The sequence below is a fragment of the Podarcis cretensis genome (genome assembly GCF_951804945.1).
Source record: "Podarcis cretensis genome assembly, chromosome: 17".
Taxonomy (NCBI): Eukaryota; Metazoa; Chordata; class Lepidosauria; order Squamata; family Lacertidae; genus Podarcis; species Podarcis cretensis.
Window position 1 is genome coordinate 17,334,059 of NC_137187.1, and position 10,017 is coordinate 17,344,075.

General features: G+C 41.7%; 1 long non-coding RNA gene across 2 annotated transcripts; it reads left to right on the forward strand.

The window, feature by feature from the left end:
* The first annotated feature begins 6,392 nt into the window (after positions 1-6,392).
* Positions 6,393-9,732, forward strand: LOC307206162. Of its 2 annotated transcripts, none has more exons than XR_013834294.1 (3): positions 6,393-6,644; positions 7,779-7,970; positions 9,058-9,732. It is a non-coding gene; the product is annotated as an uncharacterized lncRNA (long non-coding RNA). The 2 variants fall into 2 exon arrangements; XR_013834295.1 differs by having other exon boundaries at positions 9,095-9,732.
* The last annotated feature ends 285 nt before the right edge of the window (positions 9,733-10,017 follow it).

The following is a 10,017-nucleotide window of genomic DNA, read 5'->3' on the forward strand; positions in this document are numbered from 1 at the left end:
ATACAATAGCTTCTGGAGAGTACCATGCTGGATAACTGTTCTCCAACGCACCAGGTTGCTGAAGGGAAGGGATCTGAACTTGCAAGCTTCCATGCTCTCTCTAGCGTAAATATGTCCAATGAAAAAATGTCACTTTCCTTAACTTGCACTGACAAGATTCACAGTTCACAGAACATGAGCACGCTATTGGAAGTTTGCATGGATGGTGGCTTCAGTCAGACATGTGCTTGCAACAGCATGGAATAGAATAAAATATGTCAGAAATGGGCCATAGCTCAGCAGCAGAGCAAACACAGAAGGTCCCATATCCTGCAGTTAAAAGGATCTCAAGGGCTAGGAAATAGTTTGCCCCAAATCACAGAGAGCTGTAGCTACTTGGGAACAGAGCAGGAATAGCTAACCTTTTGGCCCCGGGGGCCCCAGTGTCACATTCCAAACCCTCCAGGGCCACAAGTGTGGCCAGAAAGTGGGAACAGTCACTTCACAGTTGGCATGCACATTTACATACCACACATACCAGAACATTCCACACATACCAGAACATTGCACATACCACACATTCTGTACATTCACAGAATGGGGGGGGGGGGAATCCATAACATGCTGGCAACAAATCAGTCTTGTGAGCAGTGGGAGGGAGAAATCTCAATACAGATGGTGACATTGGGATGGATGGGGAGGTTTAAACCTCTCCTTCCACCTCAGTGCCCAAGATACAGACACCCCCCCCTTTCCTAATGCAGCAGCCTCCATATTGGCTGCAGTTCTGGGACGGAGAGCTTTAAATCTCTCTGTCCACTTCCACACCACGATCAGGCTTTTGAAGTTAAAAGTGACCTAAGTGTTTTTTGAAGCCTCCATACACCTTCCCTTGGTGTTATAAGCTGTGGAAGTGTCCGTCACTAGGAAATGATGGGCAGTTCACAGGATATCACACTTTTACCACCACTACTGTTCTATGGGATATTTTTTTGGATACCCATAAACATGTGAAATGAATGGGAAGTAAAGCTGAATATTATCTAAATACGGGAAAACAGCTGCCACCCAAAAATTGAGGGTTTCACTTGCACCTTGAGATGGAGAGGGGGTGTAGATATGGCCCATGGGTTAGCTATGTCTAAAGTAGAGAGTATTGGGTTTGATGGAAAAATAGCTTGACTCAGCTTAAGGCTTCAGCACAGGCTGAATAAAAACTACAAGTAGGGATTCCCCAGACATTTTGGCACTTAAATTCAACCCCCAGATTAAGCTAACTTTCAACATATCTGCAAGAAAGACACTGTCCTCCCAGGTTTAGGGTCAGGCTCACACTGCCAGATCACCTTACCCTGGTCATCAGGAGCAACCTATGGGTTCACACAGTCGTCTTCATCCAGCAAAGGAATTCCCACCCCACCCCCCAAATTTTTATAGACTTAGGTTGTTACTGCAGTAGTGGCATCCCAGTACTGGTGCAGATAGAACAGTAGCTGCCGTATTAAGGCCTGAAATGGAAAGCAGGGAATTGTCTGTAAGAATGGGATGCTGGCAGAATAATACAGTGGTACCTTGGTTCTCAAACTTAATCTGTTTCGGAAGTCTGTTCCAAAACCAAAGCGTTCCAAAACCAAGGTGTGCTTTTCCACAGAAATAATGCAAAACAGATTAATCCATTCCAGGCTTTTAAAAAGAACCCCTAAAACAGCAATTTAACATGAATTTTACTATCTAACGAGACAATTTATCCATAAAATGAAAGCAATAAATAATGCACTGCAGTCACACATTCAATCACTCAGTAGCTGAACTGGGTTCCACACACGCAAAAAAACAAAAAAAGCAGCAAAAACAAAAACGCAAAATAAGTAGCAAAAACAGACAGACCTCAGTGTAACACTCAAATCAAAAGCATAACACTCAAAACAGAGCACGTTCTGCTTCCAAAAAAAGTTTGCAAACCGGAACACGTACTTCTGGGTTTGCAGCATTTGGGTTCCAAGTTGTTTGAGTACCAAGGCATTTGAGAACCAAGGCACTGTATGTGAGTGAGGAGAAGGTAGTGTGCAAGACTGCAGGGCACTCCCAAAAGCCTAACTGAGCTTTACGCTGGTGTAAATCCACAAGTGGCTGCACCTTCTCAAGCTCCATGCCATTTGCCTCCTGCAACTGTGAATGGGTGGATAAGCATTAGATTACAATCCCCAAACCCTTGGGTGCTATATGAAGCTCCAATTCTCTCACTTAAGAATGTGGCACACACACACCCTGCCCACCCTCTAGCACCCATGAAAAACCATTCAGTATAATGAATGTTTACTTGCTTCGGGCAAAAAAGGAAAAGGGGAAAGAAGACTAACAGTATAGAAGCAATATATTATCACAGTGGCACCGCTAGCAGCCATAGATTCTAGCTGGCATTCTTATCTAACTCTCATTTCCAATTCAGCTAAAATACGAAGATGTTGACTAATGACCTGAAACACAGTGGGTGACTGCATAAATCAAGTCTTTTTTTCCCCATTCCTACTTGAAAAGTTTCTGGATACCTTAAGGTCAGGACTTCCGAAAAGCCATGTTTTAAGCAATAAGTAGTACGTGCATCATGCTAAAATGAAATCTTTCTCAAGGACAAAAATATCAAAGGGTAGCATAAACAGAAGTCATAGCAAGCCCTTTTTAACATATGCGTGGTTGGTTACTGAGACCGACAATTCTTTCGTGCCTGCAGAGATGATGGTGGAGAAACGGTAAGGTTTGTACACTCAACTTCTTCATTTCCCCCCCTCTACACCCACCTGAACCAAAATGGTATGCAGTTTGTTCTTGCTTTACAAAATAGTGAGCCGAGTGGTAACTTTTAAGATCCTGGGGATGTATATGTTATGTAGAACAACAATCTTTCATAGTTAGAGCCGAGGTTTGGGGGCATAGGGTCATAAAAAGCATATTTCAAACCTATTAAGAACCGCTTTTAAAAACCAGATGATCAAAAAGCAAGCAAAGCCTAAAAATGAATAAATAATATACCCATGCACGTCTGAGCCATTTTACAATTCCTTAAGGTTCTGCAGACCCCCACAAAGCTGATCTGAGGTCACAGAAGAAGTAGAAGAAGAGTTTGGATTTGATATCCCGCTTTATCACTACCCAAAGGAGTCTCAAAGCGGCTAACATTCTCCTTTCCCTTCCTCCCCCACAACAAACACTCTGTGAGGTGGAGTGGGGCTGAGAGACTTCAGAGAAGTGTGACTAGCCCAAGGCCACCCAGCAGCTCCATGTGGAGGAGCGGAGATGCGAACTCCAGATTACGAGTCTATTGCTCTTAACCACTACACCACACTGGCTCTCGGAACACAAAGGGATAGGAGGAGGAAAGCAACATTGCACTAACAGAGCTTATTGTGCTGGTTCTCACAAGCTCACCTACTTAGTTGAATCTAGCCCTAAAACAAAATCCCTAAATATTACAGAATTCTTTTGCACGAAAGTCAGAAAGTCCTTTGAAATGGCAACAATGTTCTTATAACACTCAAAAGCAAGGACTTTCCCTTAGCCTCTTAAAATGCAACACTATGTTGTATGTCAAAAGTTATGATACCATGTTGACTGAAGTATTTCTCCATTTTTCGCACACATTTGGGAATGGGATTTTGGTTATGTGACATTTCCATGATGGATATTCATGCCTGCACAATTGTACTTGAAGTATTTAACCAAAAAATGACAGTGGAGTTAAGGGCTAGCCCTGCTATCCAGTTAAAGATCCTTCCATTTCCCATCAGTATGGTTGGATAATAGTAAAACTTCCAAAAGCAAGCAAACTATAAGTAGATAATCATGCATCTTATGAAGGTATATTTCAAGACCCCAGAAAGGACTGTACAGGTACCACCTACATTTGAACTGAGGAGCAAGATACTGCTTTTTCTTAAATAAGTAGACGTTTTTACACTCTTCCATGTTTGCATTGGAATAACAGCTATTTAAAGCTTGCATTAAAGAGAACAGCAGAGTTGTGGAATCATTGGGGCTCTGTGCTGTCCATGGTGCTGATGAACATACATTGGACTACTGTAACAGTTTGAAACTATTAAGCAGGTCTTAGTGTCGTCCTTCCGCAAACTCAAGTACTTGTTTTGAAAGTCAGGCACTTTCTTTACCTAAATAATAACAACAACAACAATTTATTATTTATACCCCACCAATCTGGCTGGGTTTCCCTAGCCATTCTGGGAAGCTCTCAACAGAATATTAAAAACACAATAAAACATTAAACATTAAAAATTTCCCTAAACAGGGTTGCCTTCAGATGTCTTCTACAAGTCAGATAGTTGTTTATTTCCTTGACAACTGATGGGAGGGCGCCACTACCAAGAAGGCCCTGTGCCTGGTTCCCTGTAGCCTCACTTTTCTCAGTGAGGGAACTCCCAGAAGGCCCTCGGAGCTGGACCTCAGTGTCCGGGCTGAACAATGGGGTTGGAGACTCTCCTTCAGGTATACTGGGCTGAGGCCATTTACTTATCAATACCATCTGGCCCTCCTCTTTGCCTTTCCAACTACTGGTCTTCAACTGGTGGGTGCAGAACTACCAAGGCACCACAGCCTGATCCAAGGTGGGTTGCAGCAGGAGTGCTACCACCAGGCAAATACATGGTAAACGATTAAGAAATGGGTCCCCAAATGCATGTTTGCGTTGGAAGTGGGTTCTGGGTCTGGAAAGGTTGAAGAGACATGCTATTAACCGTATGGATAAGTGCCTTGCCAATTCAATGCAGTGCAGATATGGATAAGCCTGAACTGCTTTTCTTGAATTGCCAGTTTTGGGAAATGATATACAATGAATTGAAGAAAATGTTCCATCTAACATTTGTTAAAAAAACCTGAAGCATTTCTGTTAGGGATTGTAGGACAAGACCTGCCAAAGAAGTTGAAAAATATATTCATGTATGCCACAACAGCGCGAGAGTCTTAATAGCACAAGGATGGAAGATTGAGGAAATCCCGACTAAAGAATTGTGGCAAGAGAAACTGATGGACTATGCAGAACTGGCAAAATTGACACATAAACTACAGGGCAAGGATAACTGTGACTTTAAAGAGGAATGGGAACCTTTTACAAAATATCTAAAGATGCAACAAAGTGAATTGGACTCCTTGGCAGGCTTTGAATAAACACTCACAAACTTTTTATTGATAATAATCAGTTAGATAAATTAAGGACTTATACAATTCTGCAACATGCAAAGAATAGCATTTATAGAGAAACCAGATATTGGAACTGAGGGAAGCCAGAGGGTGGGGAGGGGGGTGGGTTGTTTTATGGGAGGGAGGGGGAGGGGAGATGATATAAGATAATATGTTTTGTTGAATTACCTAATAAAAAAATTAAAAAAAGAATTGCCAGTTTGCAAATGCTGAAAATATAGCATTCTTAAACATGACACCAGTCTTTTCAGCTCAGTGGTTAAAAGTTCTTGAGTTAAGACAGGGAAGACCTATAGCCAGGCCATAAAGTTCCTGGGCCAGTCATCTCTCAGCTTCACAGGGTCAGTATGTTACCACAAGCCACTTGCACCCTTTGAATTCCAGCCTGAGTGTAGAATTGAAAGCCCTGTGCCATTTTGTCAGGGGGTCTGGTAAACATGCTTTAATTTCTCGGGAGAGCTGGTCATTCTTGGAAGAGCACAAAGGCTGCAAAGGTCATGCTTCTCAGGAAGCCACCCTGTGTGGGCAGCCATCCCTTTCATGCTGGTAAACATCGTTTTAGCTGGGCAGGAAGCCATCCTATTTGCATAAATATATTTGGCCTTGACAGACACAATTGCCTTCATGTGTTTGAATACAAGCTGTAGAAAACAAGTCATGTGTCTTATGTTTGAGATGGAATCTCAGTGGGCCTCACAAAGTCTGAAGTAATCAGATCTAGGAAGTGGCATCTTTTCAATTGTTCATGGTCCCAGTGGCTATCAAAGCCAACTGAGGCAATAAAATGAGGCCAGTGATCACAGCAGTTTGTGTTTTCAGCAAGAACCAAAAGCTGGTAACAGCCCTGTTTACAATTTATCATTGTAAAGTTTCTAATATTTTGCTTGTTCGTTATTTTCCCTTTCGCCACATGATAATTCCCTTCATGTGAAAGAAAACTTATTTCTGATTTGTGGGAGAACCTCCTTCAGCAACTTGAAGGTGTTAAACAAGTTTCATTCAGAATATTCTGAAAGTGTCTGCCACCCAAGATCCATAAACTTTTAAGGATAATGATTTAATTTCCTGAAATGGGAATGCTTACTTATGTTAAATTACTGTGTACTTTTAATGTGGAATTTCCCCCCTCTGGCAGTATCTCTCATGTGATTAGCTGACTGTGAGTCACATGAGAGAAGAATTCCATTCTGTTGTGACTTTTATTCCAGTAACTGTTGTTTTCTAACTGCTCTCTGTTCTCCCTCTCTGTGGCAGAATGGCTGCTGAGAGAGACTTCTCAGGATACTACTGAGGACAATGTTGTGTCTGTGTGATCTGTCTGAAGTGAAACAGACAGAGGAAGAGCCCTAAATGTTAATAGGGAGAAACCTGTGCAGGAGCTCTCTGTAAGGAACAAAGAGGATACTGCTGAGGTGAAAGTAGCAACCGTTCATAAGAAACTGTAAGGTCTGAGTGAGGTAAAACTCTGGTGCAAGGCTCAACTAAGGTTGGATCTATAGTTTGTACAGAGGTCGTGGGGGGGAGCCCTGCCCACCCACAGATCAGGATCAAAATTCAGGGGAATCCAGTAAAGGGGTCCAGAGGGAGAGTTCTGTCTAGTAATCCAGTCAGGGCCATCAGGCCATAGAACACCCTACTAGCACTCAGGTGGGACCACTTCATTTTATCTGTGTCATGGGGTGATCCCTGAACCCAGGATCGACCCTGAAAGAGTAAACAATCAGCAGGAGGGGTGGTTGATTCACCCAGTGCCTATGCCAAAGCCTAACACATCTGTAATCAAGAAAGTTGTGGCCTATTTCAAATCCAGATTACGGTCTTGTAATTTCTGCCTTTATAAAATCACCACCTGAATCACTAACCCACTGTGCTTGGACCTGCAAATATGAATCCAAAGGAAAGCTGAGATAGAGAAGAAAAAAATAAATAATCAACATTCTGGGCTTGCAGCAGTTTGTAACTGAAATATATGGCTTGCTGCTCTTGTTTTTTATTCCATATATAGCATCATTTCCCACCCCCAGCCCTTAACTCTGAGCTCTTAAATGTACTGAATATTAAAAGAGCTACATCATAATAAGGCTAAAAACAAATACCGCTAGGAGAGCACCAACATGAAAATACCTCTTTACCAGCATTTCAAGCCTCTCCTACATAATCATGCCCTGCATATACAGCAAAATTGTGCTCGTGTCTCCATTCAGGAAGCAATAACAAAAAACAACACCCCCCAAGTTTAATTTCATTCATATTTTAAAAGCACTAATGGAAGAGTACAGAAAGTACTGGAAAATAAACTTCATCGCCTCCTACCGGCTAGCTAACAACATATAATCCATAACACCTATTTGCAAAGCTTGTTTAATTGAAGGGTTTTCCTCCACAGAATTGCATGGCATGTACATTGGTAACAAGGAAAAACACTCTTTTTAAACAACAGGAGCTTTCTGAAAACCGTTATGAAAAGGGGAAATATATGACACCCCTTAAAAGGCACAAGACACTAGACAGAGACAGAGAGACAGACAGACAGAGAGAGAGTTTCTCTCTCTCTCTCTCTCTCTCTCTCTCTCTCTCTCTCTGACCAACAGTGCTGAGCAGCTTGGAACTTGCATTTTTCGATGGCTTTTCTTGCCTACCGGAAGGTTTTTTTGTTTTGTTGATGCTAGGAGGAGAGCGATATTTTCCCAAATACCATGCAGTGCATGTAGGTGTTAAAAGCAAGGGGAAGAGGCTTCAGACTGAAAAAACTAAATCTAAGGTATGCTGCAGTTTGCCCTTTGGTAAGGGACATATTTTCAAGTAGAAAGAAGTGGCTGGGGGTGGGGGAGAGAAATAATGGCAGTGAGGGATTAGAAGCACATTGATTTTTTTTTGCAAGCATTGAGAGAATGTCACAAATAAGTCTCTGAGGCAGAGGCGGTCTGAAACATTTTGGTGCCCGAGGCAGGAAACCCAAAATGGCACCCTCCCACATGGTGGTAAATCTGCAGTAATGCACTAAATAATTTACAATTTGCCACTCTTTTTCACATGGGAATGAGCTTTCTTTAAAGCAACAACAACAAACTTTATATGGTTGGCTTTTTTTACAAAAACGAAGTATAGCGTCATAAAGACGTAAGCAATATACAGATGAGAGCATTGGTTGAATTTCTGCTGTCCTGTAAAATATCTCTTGTTCTTTACTTATGAGCAGAATTCTCCTGTTTTGTTTATAGTGTCACCTTACACAGTCATTCCACAGAAGACCATGTGTGGCTAGTGGTTACAAGCTATGCTCCTTTTGTGCTACATAAGTACAGTGGTACCTTGGTTCTCAAACTTAATCCATTCCGGAAGTCCCTTCCAAAACCAAAGCGTTCCAAAACCAAGGCGCGCTTTCCCACAGAAAGTAATGAAAATGGATTAATCTGTTCCAGACTTTTAAAAACAACCCCTAAAACAGCAATTTAACATGAATTTAACTATCTAACGAGAACATTGATCCATAAAATGAAAGCAGTAAACAATAAACTGCAGTCACACAATCAATCAATCAATCAATCAATCAGTAGCTGAATTGCGTTCCACACAGTCACACATACAAAAAAAAAAAAAAGAGCCACAAAAATGCAAAATAAATAGCAAAAACAGACAGACCTCAGCGTAACACTCAAAACGGAAGTGTCACACTCAAAACGGAGCATGTTCGGCTTCCGAAAAAAGTTTGCAAACAAGAACACTTACTTCCGGGTTTGCAGTGTTTGGGTTCCAAGGCATTTGAGAACCAAGGTACCACTGTAATAAAGAGATGCCATGTCATTTGAAGCTTTTTTTTTTCTTTTGTCTTTTAAGAAAATTGTTCCTGTCTTTCCCCCTTTGTGCCAGTTTTTCCATCAGTGCAGTTGTCCACATTCCTTTCCAGGCGTTGTTGCAAGGATTCCATGTGATGGCTAACTTATGGGGTACTTGGAGGAAAAGTGGGATGCACAGCAGCCATTCATTAAGCAGCCTACTTTTTGAGATGCCCTGAACATTTGCATTCAATGCCATGTTTCCAATGGTCCACAAACATCAGCTTGGCCAGCCAGGTAGTATGCATTTGTCCTTGCTACCAACTTCAGCATTTTGGGAGAAACAGGGATTCCCTTCATTTGCACTGCAGTATGGCGATGGCAAGAAACAGTACAAGACTTTCTCCTACTGCTGCTTCCCTTCTCTAAAGTGTTACACACTGGAGATATTGAGGTCTCTGGCAAATGAAGAAGGCCCCACATTTTTTTCTGAGGGAGGTAAAGATCTGGATATCTTCAGGCCTGTTGCAAAATTCTGCAATGGGGACAAGACAGACTGTGGTGACAGTGATGACAGGCAAATGAGTACTGATTTTAATCTCTGGAATACAGATTTTAGCTGAAGGAGGATTATTTTTAATGTAAGTTTATAGGGAATTTTTAATTGCATCCACATCTTCATGCACATGTGGCAAATGATGTTGTTGTTGTTAACTTTGCTGTCTGGTCTTTGACTGCAATAAAGATTGATTGATTGAATGAATGGTTGGTTGATTTCTGAGGGGGATTTTTGACTTGCACAAACGTTTGGACAGGTTGGGGAGAGGGGGGACTCATACAACTTCCTATTGCCTTAGACAAACATCTCTGCAAATGCAACATCCTAAAACTTCCTGCAAAGTGCAAGGGCTTTAGCAGAGAAACTCTCTCATTTGCAATGCAAAAAGAAGCCCTGAGATCAGTGATGAACTGTGGTGAGTAGAGCTGCAGTCATCTAATATTACTATTACTATTTATTCATAACACCATTTATAATACTACAATACTATTTATT